General features: G+C 46.3%; 1 long non-coding RNA gene across 1 annotated transcript in view; it reads right to left on the reverse strand.

The window, feature by feature from the left end:
• Window positions 1-18,923, reverse strand: part of LOC114116879 (uncharacterized) — a 47,474-nt gene that overhangs the window by 5,723 nt on the left and 22,828 nt on the right. The window contains exon 2 of the long non-coding RNA XR_003590709.3: window positions 1-18,923. This exon is cut by the window's right edge and continues 15,274 nt beyond it. This is a non-coding gene — a long non-coding RNA (uncharacterized LOC114116879).

Consider the following 18,923-nt stretch of genomic DNA (forward strand, 5'->3'; position numbering starts at 1 on the left):
CTCCAGTCGATAGCAGCCCAGTTTCTGCTTGGCAGTCAGGATCTGTCACTCTAGCCAGCCGACATCATAACTCCCTTCTTTGCCTGTTGAGTCATGAGATGCCCAAAGTGGCTGGGTGGCAGTCTTAACTTCAAGTTCAATGAAATCTTTATGGAGCCTCTGGGTGGAAGCATCCTTCCCTCTGGAAGAAGATGTCTAGGTCAGCAGAGCATAAAGTCACAGGAACAGGAAGCAAAAATCTTGCTGATGAGTCATTAGAGGAAATAGTGTGCCACTCCCTTGATTCCTGGACCCATGAATCCTGGCTATCAGAGAATCAGCACCATATATCTAATGCTGATTCAGAGCATACACAGCCTCCTGGCGCACCTTGCCCCAGTCCTGGAACTGTGAAGTGAGTTCTTCTTTTTCTTTTCTTAATTGTATTATTCATTTTTGCCTGTGCTGGTTCTTTGTGGCTGCATGAGGGCTTTTCTCTAGTTGTGGTGAATGAAGGGCTACCCTCCAGTTGCGATGTGAGGGCTTCTCGTTGCAGTGGCTTCTCTTGTTGCAGAGCAACGGCAGTAATCGTGGTGCATGGGCTTAGTTTCCCCAGGGCATGTAGGATCTTAGTTCCTGGACCAGTGATTGAACCCATGTCTCCCGCATTGGCAGGCAGATTCTTTAGCACTAGATCACCAGGGAAGTTTGCCACCACAGTTTTAAACTTATCTGACTCTGGTTTCCATGCTTGCTGTGTCTCTTCAAACTGTTCTAACTTTTAGTATGCCTTGTAAATTGTTGCTGAAAGCCAGACAAGATGCACTGGGTAAAAGGAATTGCTATAAACAGGCCTTCAGTGATGTTGCGGTCTGTGCGTAGGTGAAGGGAAGCATTCTACAGCCTATGAGTAGGTCTCACTATTTTAGTAGCCGATGCCCTGGGCTACAAACTTCACAGGTGTTTCTCCACTTTTGGGAATGGGATTGTTAGCGCTAGGATTGGGTATTTCCTTTCTCCCAGGTGGGTTAGGCTCTAGTAAAATAGCTTCTCTTGAGGGCAGATCTCATGAAGAACAGAATGCTCTGAGGATGTCTCAAAATGGCTGCTTTTCCTCTCCTCCTGACAGAAGGAGAAGATTTTTCTCTGATCGTCACTTTAAGATCTGGTGGAGTTCCTGGAGGTAAAACTCACAAAGAAAGGGCCACTGCATCTAAGCCTGGGCCCCCTGGAGTTTTAAACCCTTAGGTTTGTCCACACTGAGCCTCCAGTAATTCGATGGCCGGGGGTGTTTCGTTTGTCTCTTTTTTAAATTTTGGCTGCATTGTTCGGCATGCAGAATCTTCGTTTCTGTACAAGGACTGCACTCGTGCCCCCTGCAGTGGAAGCGCGGAGTCTTAAATTCTGGACCGCCAGTGTTTTGATATTCCTACCCTAATGGGGTTCTAGTGGAGGCGTCTGTTGACATGTTTCTGCTCTGGTTAAGTTGTAATTCTTTGTATGTTCCTGTCTATCTCTCCAACTGGGAGGGTGGGTGGGCAGAGGCTTATGCTCTGACCCCAATTCTCTAATGGATCTAAAAAAAAGGTGTTGATTCATTTTGTTCAGCTTTCTACTCTTTAGGATGGAGTGACAACTTCCAAGCTCCTTACATGCCAGACAGGAAGCTGGAAGTCTCTCTCCCTCTTTAAATGGCAGCTTTATTGAGATATAATTCATATATAACAATCCTCACCCTTTTAGAGGGTAAAATTCAGAGGTTTTTAGGATATTCACAAAGTTGTGCAATCCTCTGTATGTTGTGTTGTGCTCAGTCGTATCCAAATGTTTGTGACCCCATGGACTGTAGCCCGCCAGGCTCCTCTGTCCATGCGGATTCTCCAGGCAAGAATACTGGAGTAGGTTGCCATTTCCTACTCCAGGGGATCGTCCCGACCCAGGAATCTGACTCATGTCCCTTGCATCTCCTGCATTGGTAGGCAGATTCTTTACCCCTGAGCCACCTGGAAAGCCCTCACCACTATCTAGTTTCAAAACATTTCATCACTTCAAAAAGAAACCCCATTAGCAATTGCTCCCATTCCCTCCTCCCCCTCACCTTACCCAACAACTGCTTTGAGTCTCTCGAGATTTGCCTATTCTTGATATTTCACATAAATTGAATCATACACTATGTGGTGGTTAGCTTCTTTTATGTAGCATGAAGTTTTCAAGGCTCATCCATATGGTAACATGTATCAGTACTTCATTTCTTTTTATGGTAGACCTATATTCCATCGTATAACCATACCACATTTTATGTATCAGTTCATCAGTTTATGGACATTTTTGCTGTTTTCACTTGGGGGCTATAATGAATAATGCTGCTATGAACATTCATGGACAGATTTTTGTGTGAACAAGGTTTTGATTTTCTGGCATATATATCAGAGTGGAATTGTAAGGTTATGTGAAACTCTTGTGTTTTAACATTTTAAGGAAAAATACTTACTGGTCGTTTGTACATCTTCTCTAGAGAAATGTCTGTTTAAACCCTTTGCCCATCTTTAAATTCAGTTGTTTGTCTTTTTATGATTAGGCTGTAAGAGTTCTTTCTCCTGGATACAGTCGCAGAGACATGATTTGCAAATAATGGGTTGTCTTTTCACTTTTTTCATGGTATTCTTTCAAGCAAAAAAGTGTTTAATTTTGATGAAGTCCAATTTATCGAATTAGTTTTTCTTTAACTTTTTAACATTTGGTTTCATATTTCAGAAATCGTTGCCTAATTCAAGGTCGCAAAGACATAGGCCTATTTTTTCTTCTAAGAGTTTTATAGTTTCAGCTCTTACATTTAGATCTATGATCTATTTGGGATTAACTTTTCCATATAGTGTGAAGTAGGGATCTAACCTCAATTTTTTTCAAGTTGGAGTACAGTTGCTTTGCCATGTTGTGTCAGTTTCTGCTGTGCAGCAAAGTGAATCAGCTATGCATGTACATATAATGCTCTTTTTTGGGTTTTCTTCCCATTTAGGTCACCAACTCCATTCTTTTATATGTGACACTCCAGCTGTCTTAGCAGTATTTGTTGAAAACACATTTGACTTGGCATCCTGGTGACAAACTGGTTGGGCATAAATGTAGGGATTTACACCTTGCTAATTCTTACACATTTTTTTTTTGTTGCTGTTGTTAAAATGTATTTTCTGTATTTTTGTTTTTGGCTGTGCTGGGGCTTCATTGTTCCTCGGGCTTTCTCTAGTTGCAGAGAGCGAGGGCTACTCTCTAGTTGTGGTGCGAGGGCCTCCCAGGGCAGTAGTTTCTCTTGTTGCCAAGCGTCGGCTATAGAACAAGTTGGCTTCAGTAGCTGCGGCTGCTGCTGCTAAGTCGCTTCAGTTATGTCTGACTCTGTGAGACCCCAGAGACGGCAGCCCACCAGGCTCCCCTGTCCCTGGGATTCTCCGGGCAATAACACTGGAGTGGGTTGCCATTTCCTTCTCCAAAGCACGAAAGTGAAAATTGAAAGTGAAGTCGCTCAGTCCTGTTGGACACTTAGCGACCCCATGGACTGCAGCCTACCAGGCTCCTCCGTCCATGGGATTTTCCAGGCAAAAGAGGACTGGAGTGGGTGCCATCGCCTTCTCCAGTAGTTGCGGCACTTGGGCTCAATAGTTGCATTTCGCAGGCTCTAGCACACTGGCTCAATAGTTCTGGCGCACAGCTCAGTTGCTCTGCCGCATATGGGATCTCCTCAGAGCAGGGATCGAGACTATGTCTCCTGCATTGGCAGATGGATTCTTTACCACGAGCCACCAGATTAGCTTCCTGACTCATTTTTAACAAGTCAAATCAAACATCTTCCTCAGTGGTGCCTTCCTGACCATCCTGCCTCCCTCTGCAGCCAATTAGTTAAGGCTTTTGTAATGTCATCCCAAATTCCGGTTCACAACCCTCTGTATGTAATTATTTACCTACCTCCTGGTCCATGTCTGACTCTGTAGATTCAAACTCTCTGAAGTCACTGTGGCATTTGAGTGCCCTGTACCTGGGTCCCTATAAGATATCCTCAGCTCTTTTTTTTTTCTTGTTTTGGTGCAGGATCTTGGTTCCCCAAATGGAGTGGAACCTGTACCCTTGGCAGTGAAAACTTGGGAGTCCTAACCACGGGACCGCCAGGGAATTCCCAGCTGCTGCCCTTTTGAAGGAAGGTTTTCTTTGTGGTGTTGGTTTTGCCTTTCTAGGGTGACAAGATCGTCTCTATTTCCCTGGCACTGGAAGTCCAGGGTCCCAAGAAACACCTCAGTCCCAGGCAATGTGGATGCTTGGTCACCCGACCGTTCATGCTCTGGGACAGGTTTGGGTCCTGGGTGGAGGCTCTTGCGCCCAGGCCTGAGTCCTTGTCATGCTCCTCAGCTCTCCCCGGAGTCTATGAACCTGACTCCTCCTCCGTGTCTGTAGAAAGCAGAGTCTGTGCTTCACTGACCACGGGGGTTTCCTGCTGACCCTGTCACCACCTCACTGCTACTTGTCAGGCTCCAAGGTGTGCAAGAAACAGAATTTGGGAGGCAGAATTCCCCATTCAGCCCCTCTGACAGCTCTTGTTCTCCTAGACAGCTCAGGCCAAACCCAGAGGCAGAGAGTCAGTGAGAGATCAGGGCTCATCACTGACCTCCAGGCTGCATCTACCAGACTGTGCTGCAGCCCACATGGAGGGCTTTTTAAGAACTACCCATGATTCTTGCTCTCAAAGCTTCATGAGGAGGTCAATTCCTTTTTTTATTTCTACTTGAAAAAAATTTTTTTCATTTAAGTTACAGTATAGTTGATTTACAATGTTGTGTTACTGATGTATAGCAAAGTGAGTCAATCATATATATATGTATATATATTCTTTTCCATTATGATTTATCATAGGATATATATTGAATATAGTTCCCTGTGCTATACAGTAGAACTTTGCTGTTTATCAGTTCTATATATAATAGTTGCCATTTGCAAACCCTCACCTCCCACTCCATCCATCCCCAAGCCCCGTCTGCTGTGGCAACCACCAGCCTGTTCTCCACGTCTGGGACTCTGTTTCTGTTTCATAGATAGGCTCGTTTGTGTCGTATTGTGTCATATTCTAGATTCCACATGTAAGTGATGTCATATGGTTTTGCCTTTCTCGTTATGACTTGTTTCTCTTAGGATGATCATCTCTGGTTGCACCCATGTTGCAGCAGAGGGCATTCTTTCATTCTTTTTGAGGGCTCAGTTGTATTCCATTGTGCATATGTACTGTATCTTCTTTATCCACTCATCTGTCAATAGACATTTAGGCTGTTTCCTTGTCTTGGCTATTGTAAATACTACTGCTAGGAACATAGGGGTACCTGTATCTTTTTGAATCGTAGCTTTGTCCAGATATGTGCCCAGGAGTGGGCTAGTGGGATCATCTGATGCTTCTATTATTAGTTTTCTGAGGACCCTCCATACTGTTTTCCACAACAGTGTAGGCGGGTTCCCTTTTCTCCACATCCTCTCCAGCATTTTTGTTATTTATAGACTTTTTAATGATGGCCATTCTAATTGGTGTGAGGTTATACCTCATTTGAGTTTCAATCATATTTCTTTGAAAATCAGGAATGCTGAGCATCTTTTCATGTGCCTGTAGCCATCTGTCTTCTTGGAGAACTGTCTTTTCAGATCTTCCACCCATTTGTGAATAGAGTTGTTTGTTTTTTTGTTGTTGAGTTGTATGAGCTGTTTATTTATTTTGGAAATTAAGCCCTTGTCAGTCTCATCAGTGAATATTTTCTCCTGTTCTGTAGGCTGTCTTTTTGTTCTGTTTATGATTTCCCTTACTGTGCAAAACCTTGTAAGTTTAATTAGGATCCATTCATTTATTTTTGTTTTTATTCCTATTGCCTTGGGAGTCTGACCAGGAGGTCAGTTCTTTACCCAACCTGCTAGGAAGATGTCAGGAGAAATGTCTCCATGGATTGATCCTAAGACCAAGAGCAGAAGTTTCCTGAGCAGTTGGTTGGTTGGTAATCTCCAAGACTCTTAGAACCATGCTATTGACCGAGTCATCCTTCCTTCACCAGCTGCGGGGATGTCTGGAGCACACTTGTGTTCCACTCCGCCAACGCAAAGCATTTAGGACATCGTGGTCCCTGCTTTGTCCTTGTTCCTGGTGTGTGATGGCCCCACCTTGCCATTTCATTCTTCTTTGCCCTTCTTTCCTTTATTGAGGTAAAATTACATCCAGTGAAAATGCACACATCTTACGCATACAACTGGATGAGTTTTGACAGCTCAAATGTTGACACCCATGTACCAACGCCCAAATCAAGAAAAAGAACATTTCTATCACCCAGAACGTCTACTCGTATTTCTTTACGGCCAACTTCTCACCCTGAAACTATCCTTTCTCTGCTTTTAACATATTCACCTACTGTTTTTCATGTAGTCTCCCCCACCCCCACTGGTTGTAGTAGCTTTATATTTTTTTCTTTTTCTTTCCTTTTCGGTTGTGCCACATGGCACGTGGGATCTTAGTTCCCTGACCGGGGACCAATTCCAAGCCCCTTGCAGTGAAAGTATAGAGTCCTAATCACTGGACCGCCAGGGAAGTACCCATGTAGTCTTTTGAATATCTTTAATCTTCTCTAGCAATGAGAAAGAGCCTGAATAAGGAGGGTATTGTAATGAGGAAGATGTCCCAGCCCTGGCTCAATATTGTACAGAGCTCACCTCCCACCTGGGAGAATGACAGCGCGCAGAGTGCTGAGGAAGCTCGGATCCCCCCATCTGAGGCCTTCTGCCAGGCCCTCCTCCCCTCTGTGTGTCTGGAAGCCTCATGCATGTGGTGCTGCCCAGCCTGGGGGTGCTTCCCAGGACACCTCCTCGTGGGTGACTTGTGTCTTTGTTCACTGTCTCCCCCGTTGCTAACCATCATGGATACTCCCCTTCCTTCAACCCAGCCCCAAACTTAGTCTTCACATTTCATCCTGCAAACCAGTGCCTGCCACCGTGCTGGGTGAGGGAGACACATAGACAAGGCCGAGATGGATTTGGCCCTCTGGGAAGTAAGGGGCTTGCTCACCCACACATGGGGAAGTCACCTCACAATACAAGACTGTGTATGGCCTCAGGAGAGGAGAATTGCCGTGCATTTATGCGCACCAACATCTGCAGCAGTCTAAGGTCCTCGAGTTTATTAAGCCATTCAAAAATATTTATTTAATTTTGCTACATGCAAAGCACAGTTCTATACTTTTTTTTTTTTTTTTTTTCGCCACGGGGCATGTGGGATCTTCATTCCCTGACCAGGGATTGAACCTGCAGCCCCTTCATTGGGAAGGTGGCATCTTAACCAGTGAACCAGGAAAGTCCCCAGGCACAGTTCTAGACACATCAGTAATTAAAACTGTGAGGTCCCCTGCCCTTGGGGAGCTTGTACTGTCACGGCAGAAAATACAGAATAACTGTGAGAAAGCAGTAAATCGTGTAGACTGTGAGAAAGTAACCATTGCTATGGCAAAAAGGAAAAGAACAGGATCAGGGATCAGGAATTTGGGGCCGCGGGCCTGATGCAGGATTAAAGGAGTTGGTCTGGGTAGGTGTCACTGAGCAGGTGAGATCTGAGCATAGACTTGACGGGGGAGGGAGGAGGCCGAGTGGGTATCTAGGAAAGCCCATTCTAGGTCTGGGGTTCTCAGTCTGTGGTGATTCCTCCCTCGTACTCAGGGGACTGTTTGCCAATGTCTGGAGACATTTTTGCTGTCACAACTGTGTGTATGTTTGGGTGCAGCTGGCTTCTACAAGGGAGAGGCTGTAGATACCCCACAATATACGCAGGACAACTCCCATGACAAAAAATTAGCCAGACGGCCAATGGTGCCAAGGTGAGGAAGCTGGCCTCGTAGTGGAAAGAGCCCGCGCAAAGGATCTGTGGCAGAAGCATGCCTGGCATCCATAGAACTGCTGGGAACCCATATGGCTGGAGGGAGGGGACAGGAGCCAAGGTGAGAGGCAGGTGTGCCAGCTGACATAGGGCAGGGAAGCAAGTGAGGACTGACATGAGTCATCACTGCAGGGTTTGAAGTGGACGTTGATGTCATCTCACCCAACATTTGAGAGTCTCCACCAGGCTGCTGTGCTGGAAACAGGCTGTGGGACCAAAAGCCAGTGACCTGAGAGCCAGTTTGGACTTTCCCCTTTCCTCCCCATCTGGCCCTGCCCTCACTCCCAGCTGCCTCAGAGCAAAAGCAGCAGCTGGGAGACGTGCCCCCCCACCCCCCTCCCTGCCCCTGTCCTGTCCTTTCCCGGCACAGGGCACAGGCCAAGCCCCAGGCAAGGGCTCAGGATTCCCCTCCAGTGCATCCCTTCAGTGCGCAGGCGCACGCCCATGTCTCCCGGGTGAGAGAGGCACACACTGCCCAACCAGCCCCAGGGGCAGAGCTGTCCTTCAACGCAGGAGAGTCTGGGAGGGGGTCACCATCATCAAGTGCCAGCCTTTCGTCAATTCAATCTCTTTGTTATGAAAGATCCTAGGGGTTCCCTGTACCTTACCGTATGAATTCTTTATGAGCAGGCATTCCTTTTCCAGATACAACAGAAACAAAGAATTTAACATATTTAACAAAAATAACTAAAAAACACCCTCCACTGGCCCTGGAGCCCCTCTTCAGCTACCATCCCCCCTCCCCTACCCCTTCCCTACCCTACCCCTTTGCATCAAACCCTACCCCTTTGCATCAAACCTCATCTTCAGCCACTGCAGTCTGGTTTCTGCCTCCCCCACTGCACCCAAACTGTACTAACCTGTGTTGTTAACACAGCTGACAACTTCCTTGCTCCCTGACACCAGTGTCCCCCTCCTCCCCCGCTGGGGCTCCTCTTCTGGTCTTCTGGAGTTCCTCAGCGGGATCTTCGTCCCCAACAGGGATTGAACCTGGGCCTTCTGCCTTGGGAGTGTGGAGTCTTAACCACTGGACCGCCAGGGAAGTTCCCAGTCAACCTCTCCTTCTCTCTCTCTGGTTGATCTCCTCCCACAGATTCAAATAACATTTACATTTAAAATATCATTTATAGGGGCTTCCCTGGTGGCTCAGTGGTAGAGAATCTGCCTGCCAATGAAGGAGACAAGGGTTTGATCCCTGGTCGGGGAAGATCTCGCATGCCTCGGAGCATTTAAGCTCGTGCACCACAGCTAGTGAGCCTGTGCTCTAGAGCCCAGGAGCCTCAGTGACTGGACCCAGGAGCCTCAGTTACTGAAGTCCACACACCAAGAGCCCACGCCCCTCAGCAGGAGAAGCCACTGCAGGGAGAAGCCCGGGCACCACAGCCGGAGAGCAGCCCTGGACGGCCACAACTGGAGAAGAGCCTGAGCAGCAAGGGAGACCCAGCATGGCTTACATAAATAAATATTTTTTAAAAAATATCAGTTATAGCATCAGCCTGACTCCAACCTGATACACCCAAGCACTAGACTTCCCTGCTTGGGCATCTCACGGGTACTTCAGACCTAGCAGGATGGGATGGACTCTGTCTCAGGCTTGTTCCTCCCTGGAGGTCCCCATCTCAATGCATGGCACCCACATCCACCAGGTGCTTGTTCTGCCTTTATGATTTTGACTACTCTAGGTCAAAACTAGTTGCTGCTTAGCCTCTGGGGTGATCCTGTTTCTGGCACCAGTCACGCAGGTGAGTTTGGCCATGAACACACCATCTTTGTTCTTGTCATCTGCTGCCCCCACACTGCACTGCTGGACACACACCAGCTCCTGAGCTGACAGGTCAGGTGAATGAAAGCTTCAATCAGGCATTCTTCCTGCTCCATACAAAATGGGGCCTGCTCGTCCACTCCAGGGAGAAGCCTGAAATGCTTTTGCAGAATAATGCCTAGTCAGACCACAGAGTACATTTCTTATATCCAACTACAATTTCCTCTTTGTATAATGAAAATTACTTTCAATGCTCCTTGCATCCAAGTGAAGGCTCAATAACTATTTGTTAGCAGTGAACAGATAGTGATACCTCAGAAATTGTTAACTGATGAGCATGAACATGACTTAAGTATAAGCAAAATCTAAACAAACAAGCCTTAACCTCCACCAAAAGGCTAAAGACAAAGCTGCCACCAGCGTGGGCAGTAGGTGTCATTTGGAAGCCAAGAATCTGGTCATCCTGCCTGGGCAATTTCCTACCATATGCATGTTGCTAGGAGGTAAAGCCTTCCACCCTCAGTAGAGACCCTATGGCCAGAGGTTCACTTTCCCAGCATCCCTTGCAGCTGATGGGGGTGTCACATGACCCAGGCTGAGTCAGGTGGAACACTGCCCACTGAGATTTTGGTTTGAAGTCTAGAGAAACAAAGCTGCGTGAAGCGTATCCATCTCAGGGCCAGCAGCGGCCTCCAGCGTCCAGGGCCAGTGGTGCTGGCAGTCCTGGCTGTGCATCTGTGTCCTGCAGGAGCTGTGGCAGGCCTGCCCTCAGCAGGCCAGATCCGCAGTGAGCGTTGGTCCCTGCCCATGCTGTGACTCCCTTGACTAGGTTTGTTTCCTGAGCCTGGCTATCCAACCTTCCTGGAGATTCTGGGAGCCCATGGCCTTCTTTCTGATTTTTGCTGCACTGCACAGCTTGTGGGATCTTAGTTCACCTACCAGGGATCGAATCTGCACCCCCAGCATTGGAAGCTCGGAGTCTTCACTACTGGACTGCCAAGGAAGTCCCCCATGGCCTTCTGATAAACTCCTTTCCGGCTTGTAAACACCAGGGATGGTTTTTATCGCTAAAAACTAACAGCTCGCCACAGACAAGAACTTAAGGGAGAGGTGGAGGCCTTATGTCCTGCTTGTCTGAGAGCCACGCATCAACTCCAGGCTCAGGCTCTGATAGGGGACTCCTCCAGCAGAGCCTGAGCAGGACCCTGAAGCAGTGGGGCCAGAGGCTGAGAAAGTCCTTCCTAGAGTGAGGTACCAACCAGCGGTGGACGCATCATCAGAAATGCAAATCCCCCTTCCCGGATCAACAGAAGCAGAAGTGCTGGCGGGGGCTTCCTGGTAATCCAGTGGTTAAGACCCTGCCTTCCACTGCAGGAGGTGTGGGTTCGATTCCTGGTCAGGGAACTAAGATCCCACATGTCACAGGGTGCAGCCAAAAATTAAAGAAATAAAAAAATGCTGGTGGTTAGTCTCAGCAATTGACACTTTAAGAAGCCCTGTAAGTGACTCAGATGTACCCTGAAACTTACCCTGGAACTTCAAGGAGGAGCCATGTGCAGCATAAAAAGCATCAGAAACTAGAGACCTGGTTCTAGCTCTTGACTAGTTGACTTTGGACTCATTTGCCTTTTCTGAGTCTAGTTTCCTTTCATCTATAAAACAGGGCTTGTGACATCACCATAGAGGCTTTTTGTGAGGATCAAATTAAATAACGCTGTACACATACAGTGCCAAGCCTGATAACGGGCCCCCAGGAGAGGCCCAGGAAAAGATAGCTGTCACTGTTCAGAATGGTTGCAATTAGTTCTCTTAGCAGACATCTGTTCAAATTTGGGCTGGGTCCCTAGTGTCTCAGCCTCTTTTTCTCTCTGTAACATGCAGATAACAACCCTCACCTCCTAGGCTGGTTTGGAGAATCAAGGAAGATAAAATATGAAAGGAATGTTTTGTCCAAACTGAAACATGAAACTATGAAAACACAAAATGAAATAAAGTTCAAATATATTTACCCAGGGGACTTCCCTGATGGTCCAGTGTCTAAGATTACATGCTCACACTGCAGGGTTTGATTCCTGATGAGGGAGCTAGATCCCACATGCCACAGCTAAAGATTTTGAATGCCACAACAAAAATTGGAGGTCCTGTGTGCCACAGCTAAAACCTGGTGCAGCCAAATAAATAAATAAAAGCTAAAAAAATAAACCAAAAATATTCCACCTAGACAGCAAGACACCAACACAAGGCAAGGAAGGGCTTACTTACGGGTTTCTCATGAGGCCTGGGCTCCCACTGTGGGTGGAGGCTACATTAGGCACAGAGGATCCAGCAGCGAACTGGCAGATAATAGTCTCTGCTCTTGAAATTGTTCATAATTTAACTTTCCATTCATTCAGGCCAGAGTAGACTTCTGCTCATATTTCTACAGTAAAACATTTATGTAGAGTTATGTATACGTGTGTGTGTGTGTGTGTGTGTGTGTGTTAGTGACTTAGTTGTGCCCAAATCCTTTGTGACCCCATGGACAGTAGCCCACTAGGCTCCTCTGTCCATGGAATTATCCAGGCAAGAACACTGGAGTGGGTTGCCATTCCCTTCTCCAGGGGATCCTCCCAACCCAGGGATCGAACCGGCGTCTCCTGCATTGCAGGCAGATTCTTTATTGTCTGAGCCACCAGGGGAGCCCAACATATTTATATATACACACATGCATATTTATAAATATTCATACATACGTGCTTGTGTGTGCTCAGCCGCTTCAGTCATGTCTGACTCTCTGCGACCCTGCCAGGCTCCTCTCTCCACGGGATTCTCTAGGCAAAAAGACTGGAGGGGGTTGTCGTGGCCTCCTCCAGGAGATCTTCCTGACCTAGGAATCAAACCCGCACCATCTCCTGCATTGCAGGCGGATTCTTTATCCACTGAGCCACCTGAGCTAACATATAAACCTTTGTTTCTCTACATGTGAGGGTCAAATCTGTGTGCATATATATAATTCCATAGACTTAAGTTAGATTTAAACTGAAGAAAGTTTTGAAAACACACATTTTAAAAACTGTGGTGCCAATTCCTTCCTTATTGTAATCATTTGTTTAGACCAGATGACACATACACATGGGTATGGAAATATATGGCAAAATTCTCTCTCACCGCAGACCCCCAGATTCCCAGCTCTTCTGCTGCAGGGGGAACCCTGGTAGAATCTCATGTGTCTCCTTCTAGAAACATAGGCTGCGCTTATGTAAGTTACATGTATGTGTGTTTACGTGTGCGCTTACATATTTGCTCTTTTAATGATATATAATAGAGCTTGTTCCTTAAACAGCTGCATGTGTAAATTAGATTTTGTCCACGATATTTTGACCTCAAGCAATTCAGTTCAGTTCAGTTGCTCAGTTGTGTCTGACTCTTTGTGACCCCATCGACTGCAGCACTCCAGGCTTCCCTGTCCATCACCAGCTACCAGAGTTTGTTCAAGCTCATGTCCATCGAGTTTTTGCAAGGAATTATTCGACAACGAAGCACACTGCTTGAAAGTATGCTATGGGACTGCCTTGGTGGTCCAGTGGCTAATACTCTGCACTCCCAATGAGGGGGCTGAGGTTTGATCCCTGGTCAGGGAACTAGATCCCACAGGCTGCAACTAAGAGTTTGCATGTTGCAACTAAAGATCCGGTTTGCCACAGTGAAGACTGAAGACCCCACATGTGGTGCAGGCAAATAAATACATAAGTTCAAGAAAAGAATGCCATGATGTGATCCCAGCTCTCCCCTCTAGCAGGATTCCCCCCACCCACCTGGCTTCAGGCCTGATTTCTTTCAGCACGGTTTACCATTTGAGACTCAGAAAGCTGGATGGTTCATCTGAGGCCTTACCAAAGGCCTGAAGCCAGGGGAGATCAGAATCCAGGTTTCCCATTTCCCAGCCCACCTCCAGCCAGACGGTCAATGGCTGTTGGCAGACACCACAAGTGTATTTTTCTGTTTTTGACTGAGTGATTCGTGTGTTTACATTTGCCTTCCCCAAAAGGGTCTGAGGTGGCTGCCAGTGAAGTATCAGGACTTGTGTTTGCTTTTACCGTTTTCTCCTGCTTGGAGGGAGGCCAGATGGTCTGACCCATTGCAGCGAAGCTAGAACTGAGTCAAGCTGCAGCTCAGGGCCAAGGCTGAGGTAGGTGCAAGGGCCAGGGGCCAAACTAGATTGATCATATTAGTTATCAGGTCAATCTCCATGTTGCCGACATAGCCAAGTCTGAGCCTCAGGCCACAGAGCTAGGCCAGATAGTGGTGTCCAGAGCACACACCACCCAGGAGCCTGGCCCCCTCCTGACATTCAGTGCCATCTGGGCTGAGTCTTACTCTGAGGCAGCTATGAAATGGACGGAGAGCTGAGGATAAAGGTAAAAACCTTGTGGGGACTTCCCTGGCGGTCCAGTGGTTAAGAATCAGCCTCGCAATGCAGGTGATGCAGCTTTGATCCATGGTTAGGGAACTAATTTCCCACGTGCCTTGGCGCAACATGCTGCCTGCATGCTCCAGTACCTGAGCACCACAGCAAAAGGTCTGGCATGAGGCAAGGAAGATCTCGTGTGCCCCAATTAAGAACTGATGCAGAGACACAGGTGTGTAGAGTGGACTTTTGGACTCTGTGGGAGAGGGAGAGGGTGGGATGATTTGGGAGAATGGCATTGAAACATTATACTATCATGTAAGAAACGAATCGCCAGTCTATGTTCGATGCAGGATACAGGATGCTTGGGGCTTGTGCACGGGGATGGTCCAGAGAGATGATATGGGGTGGGAGGTGGGAGGGTTGTTCAGGATTGGGAACTCATGTACACCCGTGGTGGATTCATGTCAATGTATGGCAAAACCAATACAGTATTGTAAAGTAAAATAAAATAAAAGTAAAAATTAAAATAAATAAATAAATAAAAGCAAAAAAAAAAAAAAAAAGACTTGATGCAGCCAAATTAAAAAAAATTTAAAACAACAACAACCATGACCTTATGACGGAAACTCTGAAATAGAGAAGGTACGAAGTCAAAGACACAGATAACAGTCAGGCTAAGCACTGCTCACCTAACCTTGGAATGCTGATCCTTCTTCTCTACTCATCAAATCCTATCCAGTCTTCAGGGCCAGTACTTCTTTCCCCTCCTCTGGGAACTGATAGGACACATAGGGCAAGGGGTCACTTTGGAGTCCCATGTTTGAATTCTGGTACCTTCAGTTCCTGGCAAAATCACTCATTCATTCAACGAGTATCTATGGAGCATCTACTATGTGTGAGGCATTAGCTGGGTTAGGGAAACAAAGATAGATTGATCACGGCCCCTGTACCCATGAAGCTGACAATAGGGAGTCAGAGGAGTCAACAGATGACAATGTGGAGAGATAGTGATGTGTAAGATAAACACAGGCAGCTGGAATGCAGAGCAAAGTGCATCGTCAAAGGATGCACTGGGACCCAAAAGGTCCAGGCAGAATCCTTTGGAGAATTCCCTGAGACCAACCAAGGAAAGTGAAAGTGAAAGTCCCTCAGTCGTGTCTGACTTTTTGCGACCCCGTGGACTATACAGTCCATGGAATTCTCTGGGCTAGAATACTGGCGTGGGTAGCCTTTCCCTTCTCCAGGGCATCTTACCAACCCAGGGATCGAACCCAGGTCTCCCGCATTGCAGGCAGATTCTTTACCAGCTGAGCCACAAGTGAAGCCCCTTAACCTAGGAAAAGTAGCCATTTATTTAACAAATACATGGAGTGAGTTACTATGTGCCTGGCAAGAAGTAAGGCACTAGAGATACAATGGTCCACAGAACAAAGAACTTCACACTCCAGTGAGGGGATGCCCAATGCATATGAATTTTGCCTGGACTTCCCTGCTGGTCCAGTGGTTAAGACTCCTCGCTTCCAACTCAGGGGACCTGGGTTTGATCCCTGGTTGCTGCTACTGCTGCTAAGTCACTTCAGTCGTGTCCAACTCTGTGTGACCCCATAGACGGCAGCCCACCAGGCTCCCCCGTCCCTGGGATTCTCCAGGCAAGAACACTGGAGTGGGTTGCCGTTTCCTTCTCCAATGCATGAAAGTGAAAAGTGAAAGTGAAGTCTCTCAGTGGTGTCCGACTCTTCGCGACCCCATGGACTGCAGCCTACCAGGCTCCTCCGTCCATGGGATTTTCCAGGCAAGAGTACTGGAGGTGGGTGCCATCGCCTTTTCCGTGATCCCTGGTTGGGGAACTAATGTTCCCACATGTCACATGGGCCCACCAATGAATAAATCAGTTGGGTCAAGTGCAATGATAGAAACACAGCATTGTGATCAAGAATAATGCTGGGGATGTGAAGGGGATACAACTGTTGGAGGAAGGATGAGGAAGAAACTTGTGCTGTTAGATCACAATGAAAAGCGTCATAGGAATTTATTATATGGTATGTATCCTATCTATGTCTGATAAAGGGTCTAGAAACAGTGGTATTTCCCAAACTGCTGACTTTACTTTGTGCTTAGGTGTTGGTTTCTCATAGACCTCTCTGTGATAGGAAACAGAGTTCTTTGAAGAACTCCCAGGGCTGGTAGAGAGGAAGTACAAAGGGTACCTGGAAGAGAGAGGTGCAGGGGTCGGGGAGAAGAAAGAGAAAGGAGAGAAGAAGGCCAAGAGGAAGACAATAAGGACAACAAGAAGGAAAGGCTCAAAAACTAAAGAGGGTGCAGGGATTAAATGGAAAAATCTCCCACTGGATGAATCTGGACAATATAAATATTGAAATGGAGGATGACTTAATAGGTTATAATACATGAAACAATCCATAACTAATGGACACATGATTATCCTAAAACTAAAGACAAATAAGTTGGGGAGGAGAGAAATTATAGTATACCGTAGTTTATAAATACAGAGGGACAATTATGAAGTCCACGTCTTTAAACCAACCTAGTAATAATTGATTCAGGCAAGAATCATTAAAAGTTGTTAAAATCTTCAGACAAAAGTTTGTTGGAGGACAGGATATTTATAGGGTCTCAAATGTCTTTCCATAGACTTTTTTTCTTCCATGTGGCCTGTGGGATCTTAGTTCCCTCAGCAGGGATCAAGCCCGTGACCCCTGCAGTGGAAGCACAGAGTCCTAACCATTAGACAACCAGGGAATTTCCTCTACAGACTATTCATTCATTTCAAAAGTGATAAATGTAACTTTAGAGTGGAGAAGCCTGGCACACATGACCTTAACCAAGGGATCAAAGTTAACATCACCTTTAATGGGATGAATCATGACCTGTGCCCCCTGGTATGAGGCACCAAGAAGGACACTACAGCATTTCTAGGTCTTCACTGCCAAAAATGTGCAATCTGGTTTATTCATTAAAATAAAGAAAAAAAAAGGGATGTTCTGTGATATTTTGATTTATCATAAGAAATATATATTTCGCCTTTGTCTCCATTTCTCGCCCAGAGCACCTAAAGCCCTTGGAATTTCCCAAACTATAAGAGCAATGGGAATATCTTTTCTTTTAGCATTTGGTCTTTTGTCCTTGGTTTCTGAAACAATGCCAGGGCCATAAAGGGGAAAAGAATGTGTCATAACAAACCTCTTTCTACCACACCTGAGTTTATGTTAATGCAGTGACTTTTGGAAAGCCTCTGGGGATGGGGGCGGGTTACCAGGGATACCAATCATGTGATTAGAGGGTTGGACGTTCAATCCCAAACTTCCAGGGAAAGGCTAGAGATGGAGTTCAAGCACCAATGGCTGATGATTTGATCAATCATGTCCATGTAAAAAAGTCTCCATAAAACTGCAAAAGGACCAGATTTATAGAGCTTCTGGGTTCAACGGATATGTGGAGGGGCTGGGGGGGGTGCATGCCCCTTCCTACACACCTTGCTCTGTACATCTCTTCCATCAGCTGTTCCTGAGTTGTATCCTTTCATAATGAACTGATAATCTAGTAAGTAAATGGTTCTCTTGAGCTCTGTGAACCTATTTAGCAAATTAATCAGTGACTAATTAACCACTGCTTCATAGCTGGTTGGTCAGAAGCATGGTATCAACCTAGACTTTCCCTTAGTGTCTCAAGCATATGGGGAGGGGTTAGTCTTACAGGACTGAGCCCTTAAATGCGGGATCTATGTTAACTCTAGGTAGATGGTGCCGGAATTGGAGTTAAATTGTAGGACACTCAGGTGGTGTCACGGAAATGCCTGATGTGCGGGAAAAGCATACATCTGGTGTCAGAAGTGAAGTGGAGTAGTAGGAGTATTGAGAGTAGAGGAGACTCACAACAGGAAGTGAGTTTTTCCTTTACACCATCTGTAAAACAAGCAACCTGGACACAAAAACAACAATGTCGTGAAAGGCAAAACAAGGCCAAGAAACCAGTCTCAAAAAGGAGCTTTAAAAGGCGTGACACTGTGACCTATGATCCTGGATAAGAAGAAACAATTGCTATAACACACATTATTGGAACAATCAGGGAAACTTGAATGTAGATTTTATACTAGATAATCATATTGTGTTGTGTGTGTGTATGTCTGTGTGCTCATTCACTCAATCGTGTCTGTTTCTTTGTGACCCCATGGACGTAGCCTGGCAGGTTCCTCTGTCCAGGGATTTCCAGGCAAGAACACTGGAACAGGTTGCCATTTCCTACTCCAGGGGATCTTCCCGACCCAGGGATTGAACCCAAGTCTCTTGAGTCTCTGGCATCTCCTGGATGAGCAGGCAGATTCTTTACCACCATGCCACGTGGGAAGCCCCAGTGGTGTTGTCCAGATATTAAGTATCCAGATTTGATAGTTACATTATAGTTAAGGAAGAGAAAATCTTTGGGAGTTCCCTAGCCATCCAGAGGTTAGGACTCGGTGCTTTCACTCCCATGGCCTGGAGTTCAACGCCTAGTCATCTAGGAACTAAGATCCTGCAAGCTGCATGGCACGGCCCCACAAAAAAAAAAAAAAAAAGAATGTGTTTAAATAAAATCTTTGTTCTTAGGAGACCCAAGCTGAACTATGTAGGGTAAAAGCCTACGATACCTGCTACTTACTCTTACATGTATCGATAAGAATAAGAAGATGAGGTATATTAATGTATATATATGAAGAGAAAGGTAACGTAAATGTGGGGAAAAGTTGACCATTGGTGAATACAGGGGGAAGGTCTAAGGATGGTTATTATACTATTGTTGTTTAGTCGCTAAGTCGTGCCTGACTCTTTTATACCCCGTGGACTATAGCCTGCCAGCCTCCTCTA

The sequence above is a fragment of the Ovis aries genome, chromosome 11 (genome assembly GCF_016772045.2).
Source record: "Ovis aries strain OAR_USU_Benz2616 breed Rambouillet chromosome 11, ARS-UI_Ramb_v3.0, whole genome shotgun sequence".
Lineage (NCBI taxonomy): Eukaryota > Metazoa > Chordata > Mammalia > Artiodactyla > Bovidae > Ovis > Ovis aries.